Source organism: Esox lucius, chromosome 16, assembly GCF_011004845.1.
Source record: "Esox lucius isolate fEsoLuc1 chromosome 16, fEsoLuc1.pri, whole genome shotgun sequence".
In the NCBI taxonomy this organism is placed as follows: domain Eukaryota; kingdom Metazoa; phylum Chordata; class Actinopteri; order Esociformes; family Esocidae; genus Esox; species Esox lucius.
The window spans coordinates 30,743,613-30,763,320 of record NC_047584.1 but is presented as its reverse complement, the minus strand read 5'-3'; the positions used below and the strand labels follow the sequence as shown (position 1 = coordinate 30,763,320).

At 46.0% G+C, this 19,708-nt stretch overlaps 1 protein-coding gene across 1 annotated transcript in view; it reads right to left on the bottom strand.

The window, feature by feature from the left end:
- The window catches only part of cdkal1 (CDK5 regulatory subunit associated protein 1-like 1), a 400,231-nt gene that overhangs the window by 251,200 nt on the left and 129,323 nt on the right, over positions 1-19,708 (bottom strand). The window lies entirely within an intron of this gene.

Here is a 19,708-nt window from a genome sequence, read left to right as displayed (position 1 = left end):
TTCCCAACACACAGCAGCATAGCAAAGGCACACAGCCAGTAATAGTGGTTCATTCCATAGAGCAGTGTTTCCCAATCCTGGTCCTCGGGACCCAAAGGGGTGCATGATTTTGTTTTTGCCCTAGCACTCACACACCTGATCCAAATGATAGGTTGATTACATCAATCAAGTGTGTACAGTGGGGAGAACATTTGATACACTGCCAATTTTGCAGGTTTTCCCACTGTAATTTTTTATCATAGGTACTCTGTGAGTTACGGAGTCTAAAAAAAAATAATCAGAAAATCACATTGTATGATTTTTAAGTAATTTGCATTTTATTGCATGACAAGTATTTGATACATCAGAAAAGCAGAACTTAATATTTGGTACAGAAACCTTTGTTTGCAATTACAGAGATCATATGTTTCCTGTATTTCTTAACCAGGTTAGCACACACTGCAGCAGGGATTTTGGCCCACTCCTCCATACAGACCTTCTCCAGATCCTTCAGGTTTCAGGGCTGTCGCTGGGCAATACGGACTTTCAGCTCCCTCCAAAGATTTTCTATTGGGTTCATGTCTGGAGACTGGCTAGGCCACTTCAGGACCTTGAGATGGTTCTTACGGAGCCACTCCTTAGTTGCCCTGGCTGTGTGTTTCGGGTCGTTGTCATGCTGGAAGACCCAGCCACGACCCATCTTCAATGCTCTTACTGAGGGAAGGAGGTTGTTGGCCAAGATCTCGCGATACATGGCCCCATCCAACCTCCCCTCAATACGGTGCAGTCGTCCTGTCCCCTTTGCAGAAAAGCATCCCCAAACAATGATGTTTCCACCTCCATGCTTCACGGTTGGGATGGTGTTCTTGGGATTGTACTCATCCTTCTTCCTCCAAACACGACATGTGGAGTTTAGATCAAAAAGCTCTATTTTTGTCTCATCAGACCACATGACCTTTTCCCAATTCTATCCCTGATGTCCTTACACAGCTCTCTGGTCTTGGCCATTGAGTCTGTTGGATTGAGTGTGTGGACAGGTGTTTTTTATACATGTAACAAGTTCAAACAGGTGCAGTTAATACAGGTAATGACAGGTCTGTGAGAGACGGAATTCTTACTGGTTTGCAAGTGATCAAATACTTATGTCATGCAATAAAATGCAAATTAATTATTTAAAAATCATACAATGTGATTTCTGGATTTTTGTTTTAGACCTCTACATGTTTTTTAAGTAGGAAAACCAGCAAAATTGGCAGTGTATCAAATACTTGTTCTCCCCAATGCATGTGGTAGGGTAACATTTGAATCAGGTGTGTGAGTGCTTGGACAAAAACGTGCAGCCCTTTAGATCCCGAGGACCAGGATTGGAAAACGCTGCCATAGTGTGTCACATCCTTCACACCTGGACTCAAGCTGGATAGAGTACCTTCTAACAGCACCATGACTCCCTCATGTACATCCATCGTTATGCTAACGAGGAACATTGTCTATCACAGCTGTCAATCCCGTCATCGAGGTCTGCCGCATCGCCACAGAAGAACAGAGGATACTCACGGAGAAAAGAGAAAAATCAAGATGCTTGTGCTCAAAGGGTAGATGCCCGCACGCACGCACCCACGCACGCACACACAAAGACCCATACAACTTCCAAGCAGAAAGGCTACATTCAATTGCTGAATTCCACATCAGAAATATGTCTGGAACAAAGGCGTCACAACGAAATCCTATTATCAAATCCCAAACCATATAGAACCATGATTGTAACTGTTTGAGTATGTATCTTACTGACTCCTGGGTATCGTGATAATATCTCATTGTGAAGTCTCCTTGCAATTCCCAGGCATGTATACTGGAGTGTACAGGCCTACCATTTAACCATGTACAAAATGAATTAAACTTTCTGGTCAATTCTGCACCTTAAAATTCTACCAAGAGCTCTCATTTAGAGGGTCTTAAATTGGAAGAGAGGAGCTGAGGAGAATCACACAGGCTAGTTATATTTAGCTTGGAATCCTAGGAACCCAGGCAGATCTCCTTCGTTAGGAAACGCAGGGTAGGAGAGATAGAGATTCACGGCTGCCCTGATTAATCATGAAGCCTCAGCCTTTATGTTCCTGTGTTCAGAGGCCTGGCCTGGCCGACCTGAGAGCTGGAGACACAAAGAAAACCCATTAGGAACAGGCTCAAAGGCAGACTTGAACACCCCCTGTGACCCTCTCCAGCCTCTTGAGTTCTCTGTGTGTGTACAGTGTGTGTGTGTGTGTGAGAAAGAGAGTGAGATAGAGACTGCAGTGACTGAGAATTAGAGGCCTAAGCAGGTAAGAATAACAGAGTTTTATTCTAGACTGAAAACCCAGCAGCCAGTCTGATAAGGAGCATTGTTTGGCTCTGGAGCTGCCTCTACCTATGGGACAGCTGCTACCCCAGGGTGAAATCAGCCAGGAAACAGACCATAATAGAGCCCCTTTCTGTCTTTACCTCTCCATCTCTCTCTCCTTACCACTCCCTCTCTCTCTTCATTCTTAGTGCCTCTCTCAGTTTCAATTTAAACTGCTTCATTGGCATGGGAAACAGTTGTTTACAATTGCCAAAGCATGTGTTGAATAAAATACTCTAAATACAGCATATAACTGAATCTGTTTCTATACTCCTCGCTCTTGCTCTCTATCTCGCTCTCTCATGCTGTGGTTTTATCCCTCTCCTTTGCTAGGGCACACACGCGCACACACTCACACACACACACAGCCATTTACTACCAGAGTCATGTCCAAATCTCCACAGCAGGCTCTGGGAAAGTAAGTGCTGACAACATTCCCACTGTCCCAGTCAGACAGTCAATAGTTCCTGATAGACATAATGGGGGGGGGTATGTGGGAACAAACTTTGTCTGCTTCCCAAATAACACCATATTCCCTACACAGTGCAATGCATTGGACTAAAGCCCGAAGGGCAGTAGTGAGCCAGGGAACTAGACGGGACGCCGGGTTTTGTCCACATTGTTGAAGTACAGGGGAAAGGACAGTCTGAAGGAAACAATGCCACGTTAAGACAGATTGTTTAGCCTGAGACAACAACAAAAATCCCCCAAACATTCGACTAAAACACAGAGAATTATATTTAGAACTACGCTAATCCCTGGAAAGTGGATCCAGTCAGCATTCTGGGTTGTCTGAGCCGACACCGCTGTCTGGCGATCCGAATCTGCGGGTTGCTCCCGGCAACAGCCCAGCCTAGATAACATAATTAACGGCAAAATACGCCACATCCCGAATAAATATTCAAACCGTGTCAACTGCTTATTCAAATTACCAGGCGCAGAATTACACACCGGCCGGGTGAATACAGAGCAGGCCTAATGTGCGTGTGTGTGTATGGGTCTGTGTGTGTGTGTGTGTTCACTAAGTGGGATAATGGGTTGGCTGCTGAGGTGATCGTATGCCAGGCGCCTGCCAATCTTTCATAAATAGTACTGTGGTGTTAGTGAATTTCTATCCATTAATCGATGCTTTGACTGTAATCGCTGCTTAATAATGTGAAATAAATCCTGTCGTTTGTTAGTGCCAGTAAAAAAGCTTCTGGCTTAAGCAAAAGCGCACGTTGTTGTTTTAAGGAAAAAGCTCAAACAATAAAAGAGGTAAAACCCTTATCTCTGACCTTTACAGCCCAGAGTGAGTAATGTTTGCTTTGTGTTTCGCGACTCCCTCAGAGTTAACTATGGGCATTAGGAGTTGCAGAGGGAAGCTGGAGGCCATCAACACCCTGTTCAGACAGAGGCGAGGTGTGATGGAATCAGCCAATTGTGCCATTAAAAAGACGTTGGTCAGTCCAGCACAACTCTGACGAATTCCTCAGTCTAATTCCTAAACCATCACATACTCTAACATGTCGGAAAACTGTGGAAAGACAGAAATGCAGACAGAAATTAGGTGGTGAGAAATAGTAAAAGAAAGAATAGGGAGACTAACGGGGAAGATTGAGAGAGAAGAAAAGATAGTGGGACAAGGAGTTAGGAGTAAAGAGGGAGAGAGGCAGCGAGAGAAAGTGGGGATGTGGAGAACCAGAATGAGAAAGTGGGGATGTGGAGAACCAGAATGAGAATGTGGGGATGTGGAGAACCAGAATGAGAAAGTGGGGAGCGAATAAAATAAACCAAACAAAAATAGAAAGACAGAATCTATAGAAAAATGATCATTCCTCTTTCACGGGCCAGAACACTAATGACAGAGTAATAAAACGACAGTAAACAACTCGTCTAGTTAATGGGCTGCCTGCATCAATGCCTCACTACAGCCTTTTCACTGACAATCACTGGACCACACCTCCAGACCACACAAACACACACACAATGAGGAAGATTATGCTTCCTCAAGTTAGAACCATCAGCATTATATTCAAGCACGATAATAATGCCATATATCAAACATTATATAAATGTTCAAAACGCAGAAGTTCTTTCCAAGAGTCACAGGAACAAATTTAACCCCGCCCAAGGCATTAACGCCTGAATGTATTTTAAAGCAATGAACAAATTGAGTACATGGACATAAACCTCTTATCTCGGGCTGATAAAAGGAACTCTATCTAAAACAATAAAAACAACAGTAACATAAACAACGATTAGGCGAGAACAAAAACTGCCATATTTCAAGTGAAATATTTTCTTAAATATTCAAGTGATAAAAATTGTACTAGAAGACCAAGTGCCCTGAATCAAACAAAAACACAAAATCCTGAGTGAAAAAAACATTAAAGGCCATTTTAATATTTTGTCTTTTCCTCATTTTTGTCTCAGTATCCAAACACATCGTTCATTACTCCATTTTCAGCAACTCTCAAGGCTGCGTTCTGCCTGCTCCTCACGTAGACTTGGAGGGGAAACGTCAGACATTGAAAGTGTAGCCGGTCCTCCAGTTTCAATCACTCAGCCCAAGAGCTCGTTTACGTTGCCCCACATGTTCCAGAGACATCTGAGAGAAATCTCCCTAGACCCTAATAGGCTCTCCTACCATGAGAGACCAGACTCTGCTTCTCTCCACTTAGTAGACACTCCACCCAGCTGTCCGGCAGGACAACAACACCGCAAGCCCGGAGATGTGGTGAGGCTAGCTCGCCAACCGCACAGCCACGGCGCCCGTCTGTCGCTCGGCAAACTAGGTTATCCAGTCTCCCAGGTGTCGCTGCAGCTGCGGCGGTGGCGGGCTTCAGGGGTCAGCGTCACATGGTCATACTCCGACGCCCCACTGACAGGAACCCTACATCATCATCCCCCCAACAGGCACATGCTCCCCTCCGATCCGGCCCACTCGGAAAGCCCATCTGATTAGAGTTGCGTGGGCCGCGGCAGAGCAAAGAAAAGTTCACTTTGCTTTCTGATAACGGTGGCTGACAGTGTTCACATTCATCAGTCTTAGTGGCGTAGTGATAGCACACTCGTGGTCTTACATCACTGTGGCAGATTGATCTTGTGGCAACCGTTTGTGTTAACCAACGAGCGGATCCTCCTGTATGGTAACATTTGATATATACATGTCCACCTAGTGGTCCTGTTTGGCTTAGTTCAGGTTTGATGCAAAATGTGCCGTGAACCCAAAATGAGCCGGGAACCAGTCGTTGTGCGACGCAAAAATAAAAATCAATCAAGTACCACATCCAAGGGCCGTATACTGGGACTTCATTCACGGAACATCATGACATACGACCAGTGTCTCTGCATCCTTTAGCACATTCATCAACATGCCTGAAGTCCTCTCCTCTCCCATCCAGCTTTGTCATTAGTCTGTTCTTATTCAACCTTGTAACTACTGGTAAAACATCAAGTACCTACAGGCCATCGGAGGAATCCTACACCGCAGTGTGTTTGAATGACTTTCATTTTAATAAGAGGGAATTAATAGGAGAAGCTACATCAATTTAATTAGCTTAAATAGGTGTACAGAATATTAACAAATCTAATAAAACTAATAATGTAGAATCAATTTGAGGTTTAATAGAATTTCCTAGGTATTCCCAGATGAGAGGGGCTCAACCTCATGGCAAAGATATTGTTGATATTCAATCTAATGAAACCAAACTTTAATCACAGATTTCTAGGTCAAACACAATTATGAACTAAAAGTGATGCATTTTAGGGGAATAAAGCCCTTGAAAACAGAGTGTAGCTGAGTGTAGTTGAGGTCAGTTGTGTACGGAGATCAGATGAGGACTTTAGAATAAGGAGAATAGAACCTTTAAAAGATAAACCTACAGATCAAGTTAGAAGAATTCTCTGGGGAGAATTTCCACTGGAATTTGGAGTCCAATTTCCAGGCCAGAATAAATCCACTGCTGTTGTCACTTGGAGAACTCCTCAGCTGAGTAGAAGATTTAAAGCTGGCTTTGGACTAGACCCCAGCCAACGTCTATGGAAGGCAAATGCTGGGCCAAGCCATAATAAAAGCGTATGCTTTTTAGCATTCATATCCTTGTCATTAGGCCTAGAATAAAAGATTAACCAGAACCCAAAACAAATACTTCTACATTCTCCCGTCTGAAAACACCACAGACGGGCCCTTTCAGGTTCGCTCATGTGAGTTTGTTGTTGTTCACCAGCTGAAGGCTTTGTGGTTCATTTGGTGAAATGGCTCAGTGATGACGTCCCACACTGACCACGAGATGGGGTCCAGGGGCAGCAGTGACATGCATGTGTGCGTTAAGACATTCTAGTTAAAGAGAGAGCAGAAAAACACAATGGGACCATGAAACGAGCAAGACACGCCTCGCCTTTTTATTTTATTTTCTTCATTTGGAAAGTCCATCCCGGGGATACAGTTTAATTTTAATAGCCGGGGTACAGCTCTCCCTCTCTCCTCGGAACGGCAGTGGTCGTGAGAAGGGCCACGTGGTCGTCATATGCTCTTGTGGTTTGGGATGGAAAAGTTCATGAAGCATTCGCCCATGGGGGACAAGTTAGTCTGACCTTTGCTTGAAAAGCAGAAGATGACCAAGGTTCTCGGAAAGCCCCTCCAGCCCCTCCAGAACTCTGTAAACAACCTGCATGCAAAGCCTGTTTATATGTCCCTTCCCTTCCTCCCTTCATCCATCTATCGCTCCAGCTATCCCCTCTCCATCCTCCCTCCCCCACCCTCCCAGCCCGCCGCAATCCTTCCCTCCACCTTATTTTGCGATTCGGCGGAGGTAAAATAATCCACGGCCTGACCCGCTACCAAGGAAGAGAATAAACTTGAATGAAAAAACCAAAACAGCAGCAGATCTGTTTCTGCACAGAGCCAGGACAGCCTGGTAGATTGATGTAATGGAATGAGATCCACACATACCGGGAGTCCGAGTTAGAGTCAGTGGAGGACGCACCCTCATTGTGATTCATCACTACTAGATCCAGGAAGAACAACAAGTTATCTGAACCACCAGAACTAACGACCACTGGCACCGAAACAGAGAAGGCTGTAGCGGACATCAACCCTTTCTAAACTAGCTGAAAAGGGGACATACAGTTAATAGTGGACTGTTCTTGTTCATTTCAGACGTGAACAGTGAACCGGTGATTGGCTCAGCATCGATGGGATCAAAAGGCGTCAGATCTGTGACCTCGGCCCCTTTGTTTCATTCATTTATTTAAGCAGATGAGTGAGTTAAGGGAACTTGGTTCAGGGGCTCTTTTTGCTAGGCCATGCTATTTCTCATTAATTATGACATTTCCCTTGAACACATGTAAGTACAATAAGTAAAAGTTCAGTATCTACCTTACAGTACGGTAAAGTACAGTTAGCTTTGCAACCTTAGTCAGAGGTCAAGACCTGAAAGAAAGAGAGGAAGAGAGAGAGGCGGAGACAGATAGGGAAAGAGGGAAATCAAAAGAGTGGGCGGGAGCAACACAGAGGTAAGTTTCATAGTTGTCTAATCACTTCATCCAAATGAAAGCTTGGTTTGAGGACAGAGGCGGAGGGATAAAACACAGGAAGAAAAGAGAGAGATGACAGAAGGAGAGAGGAAGACAGAGGGAGAGAAAGGAAGTGTGTAAGGGAGAAAGAGAGGACACCAGAGATGACGATCCAGATAAGCAGAAAGCCAATGAGGGATAGTGAGTCCATGGGGAGAGAACAGAAAGGACAACGTCATAGTTACACCCTCATCACAAAGAACCCTCTATCTAACCAAACACAAAATGTCAACCGTGATGTCACGGCTACCTCACTAGAAAGGTTCACACAGGAATATCCTTCATCCTTCCCTTAAGAAGAAACGTGGCCCCACAGAATCCCCCCAGGACTGCATTCACCCTGAACGTCATCTTTGGCTCAATGTGAGGGGCCCAGAGAGATCACATTGAAAAGACTACACACACATAGAGACAGACACGCTGAGAAACACAGAGACGCTGAGAAACACAGAGACGCTTAGAAACACAGAGACGCTGAGAGACACAGAGACGCTGAGAGACACAGAGACGCTGAGAAACACAGAGACGCTCAGAAACACAGAGACGCTTAGAAACACAGAGACGCTGAGAGACACAGAGACGCTGAGAAACACAGAGACGCTGAGAAACACAGAGACGCTTAGAAACACAGAGACACTGAGAAACACAGAGACACTGAGAAACACAGAGACACTGAGAAACACAGAGACACTGAGAAACACAGAGACACTGAGAAACACAGAGACACTGAGAAACACAGAGACACTGAGAAACAGAGACACTGAGAAACAGAGACACTGAGAAACACAGAGACGCTGAGAAACACAGAGACGCTGAGAAACAGAGAGACGCTGAGAAACAGAGACACTGAGAAACAGAGACACTGAGAAACACAGAGACACTGAGAAACACAGAGACACTGAGAAACACAGAGACACTGAGAAACACAGAGACACTGAGAAACACAGAGACACTGAGAAACACAGAGACACTGAGAAACACAGAGACACTGAGAAACACAGAGACGCAGACAGATAGTAAAATCAAACATGGATCTTGGATTTGTAAAACATCACTACTGAAAGGATGACCATGAGAGATGAGGACAGAGGACAAGCCGCAAGCCAGTCAGTAAGCCAACTAGTAAATAAATCAGACAGACAGCCTGTGATCCAGCCAGCCATCCATTCAGCCACTAATCTAGTCATCAAGGCCATTCAAACAGCCAGTAAAAGAGCCAGCCAGTCAAGATGCCAGTCAGTTGAAGGACTGGGCATTCAACCAGGCAGTCGTCCCAGCTAAGACACTGACAGTTTTGCAGGTTTAACTTCAACCTACAGCTCATTCATTATTTAAAGACAACAAAGCTCATGTTTTATCTGGGGAGATCAACTGAACCATTTCAAACAGATAAAATAAGAAAGTGAACTTAGTGGGCAGCTTGAAACTACCGTCACTTGATGAAATGGCCCAGTTTGACCACAACAACAACAACGGTTACAGAAAACATAAAAACCCTGACCAGATCGACCAGAGCAGAGAAAGACGCTCTAAAATACTGACTCTGTTGTCAGAACATCTATTGTCCTGAAACACTGTTCGTTTACGGAGCATTCTGATTGGAGCAGAGTGTGAACTAGCTAGCCATGTTGCTTTGTGAGTGTGTTGCCTGCAAAATGTGGAGGTCACATTGAGGTGGGGAAAAAAGAAAAAAAATATATATACATACAAAAGTGTGTTGTCCTGAGTATGTTGGTGCCAAAGCAGGAGAACAGAGACAGTTGGGAGAACCCTGAGCCGTGTGTGTGTTTGTGTGTCAGCATCCCAAAGTGGAATTAATGCAATGATCCTGTAAAGAGCACCCTGCCTAGGAACAACTTACCACTTCCCTGGAAGAAAAGACAAAACCTAGTGTGTCTGGAACGAGAAAGCTACACAGCAGACACATCAGAAGTTATGACTGGTAGCTATCAGTCCCTCAGTCCGATAATGTCCCCCATCACCACACTGTGATTGGACGGCATGGCTGACCAATCATAAACACACTGGCAGGGCATGATCCCGTTGCCCAGGTGACCAACAGCATTTCCCATTTAAGATTTTATAATTTTTGACTGGGTGATAATTTTCAAAACAGCCAGCCAATGGGAAGTTGGATAGGCGGATTCAGCAAGCCAGTAACATGTGGGATAGGAGAAGCCAGCCAGTGGCAAGAGTAATGGGAGGAGTCAGCTGACCAGTAACATGTTGGATAGGATGAGCCAGATAACCAATAGCAAGAGGGATGGGAGGAGTCGCCAGGATGACTGATGTGACAGGAAAAACAAAAATATGTCAGTTGGAAAATATCTTATTGGGATGATCCTTTTGGTTAATTTGATCATACAAACGTAATCAGATTAATGTACTGTTTGTGTTGGTGTGCAAGCAGCTTACAGTTCATAAATACACTGTATGTCATTTCGTTCAGTGCATTATTCACATGTCGCCGAGCAGAGCGGATAACTTTAATAACTGATGCTATATGAACTCTACTCACAAATCTCCTAAAATCACATCGAAAAAGACAACAAAATGAAAAAGCAAGAGATTTGTAAAATCCCTCCAAAGAAATGTCAAACAACACTGACTTGTGGCCCCTCTGACTGGTAGTAGGCAGTGCTAGTAGGCAGTGGTAATAGACAGTGGTAATAGACAGTGGTATTAGGCAGTGGTAGTGGAAAGTGGTAATAGGCAAGGGTAGTAGGCAGTGATAGTAGACAGTGGTAATAGGCAGTGGTAATAGGCAAGGGTAGTAGGCAGTGATAGTAGACAGTGGTAATAGGCAGTGGTAGAAGACAGTGGTAATAGGCATGGTAGTAGACAGTGCTAATAGGCAGGGGTAATAGACAGTGGTAATAGGCAGGGGTAATAGACAGTGGTAATAGGCAGCGGTAATAGGCAGTGATAGTAGACAGTGGTAATAGGCAGTGGTAGTAGGCAGTGGTACTAGACAGTGGTAGTGGACAGTGGTAATAGGCAGGGGTAATAGACAGTGGTAATAGGCAGTGATAGTAGACAGTGATAGTAGGCAGTGGTAATAGACAGTGGTAATAAACAGTGGTAATAGGCAGGGGTAATAGGCAGTGGTAATAGGCAGTGATAGTAGACAGTGATAGTAGGCAGTGGTAATAGACAGTGGTAATAGACAGTGGTAATAGACAGTGGTAATAGACAGTGGTAATAGAAAGTGGTAATAGGCAGGGGTAATAGGTAGTGATAGTAGACAGTGGTAATAGGCAGTGATAGTAGGCAGTGATAGTAGGCAGTGATAGTAGGCAGTGATAGTAGGCAGTGGTAGTAGGCAGTGATAGTAGGCAGTGGTAATAGGCAGGGGTAATAGGCAGGGGTAATAGGCAGGGGTAATAGGCAGGGGTAATAGACAGTGATAGTAGACAGTGGTAATAGACAGTGATAGTAGACAGTGGTAATAGACAGTGATAGTAGGCAGTGGTAATTGGCAGTGGTAATACGCGATGGTAATAGGCAGTGGTAATAGGCAGCGGTAATAGACAGTGGTAATAGACAGTGGTAATAGACAGTGGTAATAGGCAGCGGTAATAGAAAGTGGTAATAGGCAGCGGTAATAGAAAGTGGTAATAGACAGTGGTAAAAGGCAGCAGTAATAGAAAGGGATAATAGACAGTGGTAATAGACAGTGGTAAAAGGCAGCGGTAATAGAAAGTGGTAATAGACAGTGGTAAAAGGCAGCAGTAATAGAAAGGGATAATAGACAGTGGTAATAGACAGTGGTAAAAGGCAGCGGTAATAGAAAGGGATAATATGCAGTGATAGTAGACAGTGGGAGGAGAGGACAGCTATCTCAGGCCAGTGGGTTCACTGATTCTCAGCCCCGACCCCCTTCAGAGACCAAGACAGACATATTCTCCTGTATATGGGAGGAATCCATTTTTAAGTGGTTTTACTTGTTTATGAGACAAAAGAAAAAGGTGTGCACATGTGCGTGTGTAAACAAAAGAGAGGGGATCAGACAGAAAAGAGAGGAAGGGAGTTTAATAGACAAAGAGGGACAAACAGAGTGTTTTTCAGTATGTACATGTGTATCTGTGTGTGTCTGTGTGTGTTTGTGTGTGTCTGTGTGTGTCGTGTACATGCATAAATGTAATTTTTTTCTGTGTGTGCATGATTCTTGCATCCACAGTGTCACAAATAATACCCCACAGCAGACAGAAAAGGGTCAAATGTCACGGCTTGAGTCTGAAGCTCAACAGCAGGTTGGAACCTGGGGTCAAAGGGTCAACACTGTTCTGTTCTAACACAGCAACTCAGCCTGAGTGGCAATTCAATTTCCTGGGTGACACACATTACGCATGCACACAAACACACTCACACTCACACTCACACTCACACTCACACTCACACTCACACTCACACTCACACTCACACTCACACTCACACTCACACTCACACACACACACACACACACACACACAACGATGTGTTAGTGTTAGAGGAAATGACAGCCCGGGTTCCAAGGCCAGTCAGTCACATTTAGAGCCGGAACCACTAAAAGAAAACAAAGGCTTCTTGTGACTTGATTATTTTGCTATTTTTCTTCAACATGGAAATAGCATTGCTCAATGGGTGTGCATTGGTCTATAAAACGTACGAGTTCTCATGTTATTCCTGTATTACTATCTTCTGGACTGCCGGTGAGAACACTACCATTCTGACAGGAAACGGGTCTAGTGGGCGGAGCATAAAGGGAGAACCGTTCCAGGCAGTGATTTTGAGCAGGAATGACTAATCTCAGCCTTTTGTCACTGATAATGTTGTAATTACCTGTTTTTACCACTCACGGTAAAACACAGTAAAACACTGCTGCTTCATAAGGCCAGGCGATTGTCCAGGAAGCAGAGGGGTCATTACTGTACCAACGGACTCTAAATCTCAATCCCAAATGACACCCTATTCCCTGCAAAGTGAACTACACTTGACATGGGCTCACATGGTTCTGGTTATGACAAGTGCTCTATGCAGAGAACAAAGGTCAGTTTGGGACGTTGTTTCTAGTCTCCCAGACTCTCTGTGGGTTTTCAAAACTCTAATTCAGCTGAGGGAACAGAGAGAACTCACCTAGATACAAACACTCACACACACGCACGCACGCGCACGCACGCACGCACGCACACTAGTGTAATATTAGTAAGGACTGGAAGCAACCAACTAACCTAACCAGTAACACTAAATCCTAAACATTAACCTAAATTTAATCTTAACCCTTACCCCCAAACCTAACCAATAATTGTAACCCTAATTCTAACCTAGCCCATAATGATAGTTCTTACTCATAGGTTTAAACTCATCCGCAGGCTATTGCACGCAAGCATGTACAAGCACAGAACACCTCGTATGCAGAGTTGGTCTTTGGGGAGGAACTTAACTGACTTTTTTGTCATTGTTTAATTTCAGCAAAACAAATATGCCCTACTTTCCAACAACTACCTAACCAATAACCGACTGTGTCTGAGCTGTTAGCAAGCTAATGGCTTCACAGAGCAGACTGCTCCTCCAAAATGTGGTGGACACATTTTGCAGAAACAATCCCAGAAAGCATGTCTTTATTGGCAAGATGTCGGACAGATAGGGTTATACTGGGTCACTACACAGTAGTAGATGACTGGTCCTGTTTCTGAAGGGGACAATCTACCTAGTGTAAAGCAAGACAGCAAAAATGTTAACATAGTTACCTGGATGTTGACTTCGGGAGAGATCCAGTATTGTGATGAAAATATTATGCTAACTGTCCAGACAATGCTGGGCAATACAAACGATGACTATGTCACTGTAATTGCAACCGTGGTTAGGGCTATTTGGCTAACACGGGACACAACACTGGCCATGCCCTGCACGCAAAATTATTATTAGCATAACCAGTTAGCAAGCTAGCAAATGATCGTCTTGGGGAGTTGCATATAGCACTGTTTTAGGGCTGTCCAACTGAACATTTTACCCGATGCATCATGGATAAGTGATTTGGGTTTAATGTGCATCACGTAGGCTTGAAAACCCCATGCCATCGCTAAATAATCAAAGTAATTAGCTAGTAGCTAAATGTCATAATTTGTCATCATTTTGATTTTGACAGGGGGTTTTTAGATGCGGTACTCCTAGGAAATGTATTCCTAGAAACAAGTAATGTGAATTTTTTATTTCAACATCTTGTGACCTAACCCTAAAAGCACCAACCACACAGGAAGGACGTCTTTACAGTGTCGTCACTCCACACTTCACTCTGAACTTCTAGATATCTTCAGTTACGTTTCAAACGTAGCATGTGCATTAGCCAGCTGTCTAGATAATACTGTCAGACAACCATGTCAGCTTGACCGAACCACATTTCTGTAGCCAACCGTTTGGTCAAAACAGGTATTGAGTAATTTTTCAATATTCAGTTCAACACTATAGCCTATGTATACTTTTTTCCTGACAAAATGTCTAGGGACATTTCAGCTTTCATAATCAAATCTATAGTCCTTTCAGCTATAGATTCTGTATGATTTTATTTTCAAAGTCCCCTGACGTGTGTACAATTTAACATGGCAACAAACAAAAAAAAGATAACAATGAACGGAAGCCATATAATCTCAACTTTCCCCACAGGGATGAACAGTAACATAAAGGAATATTTATCTGATTTGAACTGTTTTAACACACACACAGAAGTGTCTAATTAACCAGTGGTGGTGCAGGATGGGGAGTTTGTTCAGCGCTGTTTGGCAAATGCATTAATGGTACCACATCACAGACACTAACAACTGTCTCCAGGTCTGTTGGAATACACACACAAGCGAAAATTGCTTTGGGTCTCCAGGGTAACAGAGACATTCTGAGGGCACCTTGTCATCTGTCAATCCAGGTATCACACACACACACAGCTCTCACACACACACACACACACACAGCTCTCACACACACACACGTCTGGAGGCCCTGCACTAGACTTTGTTTACCCAATGATGTTTGCGTTTGTTGTGTGTTTGGTTCATTTAATGAATCATAGTCTAATCGAATAAGCAAAACGAAACCTCGCTAACCATCTCTGAGACGAGTGCCAGAAGTGTCCAGAAGGACGCCCTAATTCCTCTGTAGTGCTCAACTTAGACACGGGCTGTATAGGGAACCTAACGCCTGTTACACAGACCGCTTGGAGCTCCTCAGTGTCTTAGAAATCTTTATTAATTCATCCATCATGTCTGTGGTGTCGAGCCTGTTTCCAAGATACCAGGGGTCACTGATTATGAACCACGGTCATCAGCCTGGTGAATGGAACCATTACATACAACACGTACACACAGACAGACACACAGACCGGGGCTGTCTCATCACAGACCACAAGTCAGCCGCCATATTTATCAACACATTCCACACACAGAGACACACACACACACACAGAGACACACACACACACACACACACACAGAGACACAGACAGACACAGAGACACACACACACAGACAGACAGACACACACACACACACACACACACACACAGACAGACAGACAGACACACACACACAGACAGACAGACAGACACACACACACAGAGACACACACACACACAGAGACACACACACACACAGAGACACACACACACACAGAGACACAGAGACACACAGAGACACAGAGACACACACACACACAGAGACACACACACACACAGAGACACACACACACACAGAGACACACACACACACACACACACACACAGAGAGACACACACACACAGAGACACACAGACAAAAGCGTCATCTCTGGGAGACAAACCTGGATGAGGAAAGGTCAACTAAATAAGCAGGAGACTGGAAGCCCCCTGTTCGGCACTGGTCAGTCTAAGTGGATGACACAGTGAGATCTGCTTCGGCCTCCCACGCAGTCCTGCAGGCTCCACACACACTCAACAGGCCCTCAATGAATCTGGCTCTACCTTGACCCCAACATAGGTCATGAGTCACCAAACAGGTGTGTGCGTCTGGAATCTGTGTGTGTGTGTTCGTGTACGTGTGTGTGAGTTTGGGCGCGTGTGTTTGTGAGTCTGTGTTCACATCTGTGTGTGTGTGTGACCATGCAGGGCTGCACATCTTCCAAAATATGAGGGGGAAGGAGGTTTCATGTGAGGAGGAGCTGAGGGGGAAGGAGGTTTGGCAGGATAATCTCCATAAAGGGTGGAACAGGGGAGTACTTGTGGGTTCCCAATGGTGTCCCACCTCCCTTCACACAACAAGTTTGAAGAGGGCCCACAGCGCTCGGGTCGAAGAAGTGCACTAGGTTGGGAATAGGGTTGCATTTGGACCACTGGCAATGTTCCCGGGCTAAAATCTGACTACCTCCTCCTCCTCCCCTCTCCCTGGGTCACGTCCATCCACCACCTCCTCTCCTCTGCCTGGGTCACGTCCATCCACCTCCTCCTCCCCTCTCCCTGGGTCACGTCCATACACCACCTCTTCCTTTCTGCCTGGGTCACATCCATCTACCTCCTCCCCTCTCCCTGGGTCACGTCCATACACCACCTCTTCCTTTCTGCCTGGGTCACATCCATCTACCTCCTCCCCTCTCCCTGGGTCACATCCATCCACCACCTCCTCCCCTCTGCCTGGGTCACGTCCATCTACCTCCTCCTCCCCTCTCCCTGGGTCACGTCCATCTACCTCCTCCTCCCCTCTGCCTGGGTCACGTCCATCTACCTCCTCCTCCCCTCTGCCTGGGTCACGTCCATCTACCTCCTCCTCCCCTCTGCCTGGGTCACATCCATCTACCTCCTCCTCCCCTCTGCCTGGGTCACATCCATCTACCTCCTCCTCCCCTCTGCCTGGGTTACGTCCATCCACCACCTCCTCTCCTCTGCCTGGGTCACGTTTATCTACCTCCTCCTCCTTCTCCCCTCTGCCTGGGTCACTTCCATCTACCTCCTCCTCCTCCCCTCTGCCTGGGTCACGTCCATCTACCTCCTCCGCCTCCCCTCTGCCTGGGTCATGTCCATCCACCACCTCCTCCCCTCTGCCTGGGTCACGTCCATCTACCTCCTCCGCCTCCCCTCTGCCTGGGTCACGTCCATCCACCTCCTCCGCCTCCCCTCTGCCTGGGTCACGTCCATCCACCACCTCCTCCCCTCTGCCTGGGTCATGTCCATCCACCACTTCCTCCCCTCTGCCTGGGTCACGTCCATCTACCTCCTCCGCCTCCCCTCTGCCTGGGTCACGTCCATCCACCTCCTCCTCCCCTCTGCCTGGGTCACGTCCATCCACCACTTCCTCCCCTCTGACCAGGGTCCCTATGTCCCCTATGTAGAGAGTAGATAGTGGGTGGGGCCCAAACGGAGGGGAGCAACGATATGGGGGTTCAGAGACACCCCTGTAAAAGGCAAAACAATCACGAGGCAGCGGGCTGATAAATTGGGTTCCGTAACCCAATAATCGTTTTATGCTCACATCCCTGTATCTGGTTGTCAACCTGCTGTGAAAAACCACCTTTACGAAACACACACACACACACACACACACAAGGCGCCCTGACACGTACAACCACTCCTACGTGAGCTCCAGTCAGATGGGAGGGGGGCTGAACGACTCGCGACCTGTCTCTCACAGACAAACAGAACATGTTGAGATCCAAACACTACCTGAGAAAAGTTGGCCGCTCCAGAACCTGCTGGAGCAGCCTCAAACCACATCAGACTGGCTGAGAGAGAGAGAGAGGGAGAGAGAGGGATGGAGGGGCGAGTGAGGAGAGAGAGGGATGGAAGAGAGAGAGAAGGAGGGAGGTGTCTGATTGACAATTCAGTTACAGGACTGCAGAGTCCAGTATGTAGTATGTAAAGCATTGTAGTGAAGGGATTCCTGAGGCCTGACAGAGGGAATCAGAAAGACAAAGCACCAGTCCAGAGTAGTCAGGGGGACACACTGTCTGTCTGTCTGTCTGTCTCTGCCCGGGCACGACTGTCTGTCTGTCTCTGCCCGGGCACGACTGGTTGTCTGTCTCTGCCCGGGCACGACTGGTTGTCTGTCTCTGCCCGGGCACGACTGTCTGTCTCTGCCCGGGCACGACTGTCTGTCTCTGCCCGGGCACGACTGTCTGTCTCTGCCCGGGCACGACTGTCTGTCTCTGCCCGCCCGTCTGTTTTTTTATCTATGTCTATCTCTCTGTATGTTTTCCTCTGTATGTCCGCATATCTGTCTGATTTTCTGTTTGTCCTTGTCTGTCTTTCTGTCTATCTGATTTTCTATGTGCCTGTCTGTCTGTGTATTTGTTTGTCTGTCTGTCTTCCCGTTGGTATCAGTCTGTGTGTCTGTCTGTCCGTCGGTCTGTCTGTCTGCTCCAGTTAACAGAAAGTGTGGGTGGAGACAGGATCAGAGGATTGCAGGTGGTGGTCTCCCCAGTGACTCCCCACTATTTCCCCACACATGCATAGGCTGTCCCAAGGGGTCAAAGGTTATATCTCCGGACAGGAAGCAGAGATAGCAGTTTGGGAGAACATACAAAAAGCTTTTTCTGTGCCTGTCGACAAACACCAGGTCCTGACCTCTACTGAGTGGCTCTTAAATGTGTGGCAGTGTGTGTGTGTGTGTGTGTCTGGTAAGCACATACCATCCATTCACTTAAAGGAAGACAAAAAAGAAGGGAAAACAGATAAACCCCAATCCTGATAAAGGACCTACAAGAGGCCCTTCATGATTCACACTGCTGAAATTAGCCTTTCCATTAAAAATTAACAACCCCATTGACGTGTGTGTGTGTGTGTGGGGGGGGGGGGGGGGGGGGTGGGGGGGTCTGTACACATCATAAAATGGGGAGGCAGGGGGGATGGAGAAGTGAGGCTATAAAACGGAGTCTGTAGAGGGAGCAAGGTGAGGGGTATGAAGGGGCGACATGTATTCACACACACACACACACACACACACACACACACACACACACACACACTGCAGGTTAATAAACAGCCATGTTTATCTGATAATTGCAATGCCAGTGACGGGCTCTCATCATCAGTCAGCCTACAGGAGAGTCAAAATAAATGGGAATTCAGAATTTATTTTCCCTCCCTTTTCACTTCCACATGGCAACAGAGTGGGCTCCTTGACAACGGCGGAACAAAGAGAGGTCAGTCAGCCAATCAGCTGCCAGCTGGTGCTAATAAACATCCATGTCAGTGATAGTTTCAATGTAGATAACAATAGTTACTGGTTGACTTCCAACTGGACTGAAACACAATGACTTGTGGGTTCCCCAGGAGGCCGGCCAACACCACGCCAACATGGGTTCCAGGTGGACAGGTACACTCAGGTAGTCACAGCAAGACTGCCAGCATTACTCAACCTCTCTGTCCACCCCTTGACACCCCTCAGTCTCTTCCCTCATCCCCCTTTCTCTATATGTTCCTGTTTCTCACTTCCAGTCTTTGGTTTTCTCTGTGACTGTGCCATAACCCCACAAGTGTCAATCATCCAATGAAGACTTGATGTGCTTTTCTGTTTGACTACAGTTGAATCACATCAGGATATAAAATGAGTCCAGGACCTCTTGCATGGTCATAAATACATTAATCGGAAAAACACATTTAATCCTTCACATTCACACAAACACACACACGCATGCAAACACACCCACCACAAATTGTGTGAGATCGAATCAAATACAATCAAAAGCCCACAGGGATTCAGAAGATGCGGTTTCTTGAGAAAGGAACCAACCACAAGTGGCGACACACACAAACGCGTGCGCACACACACACACACGTACGCACATGCACAGACGCAC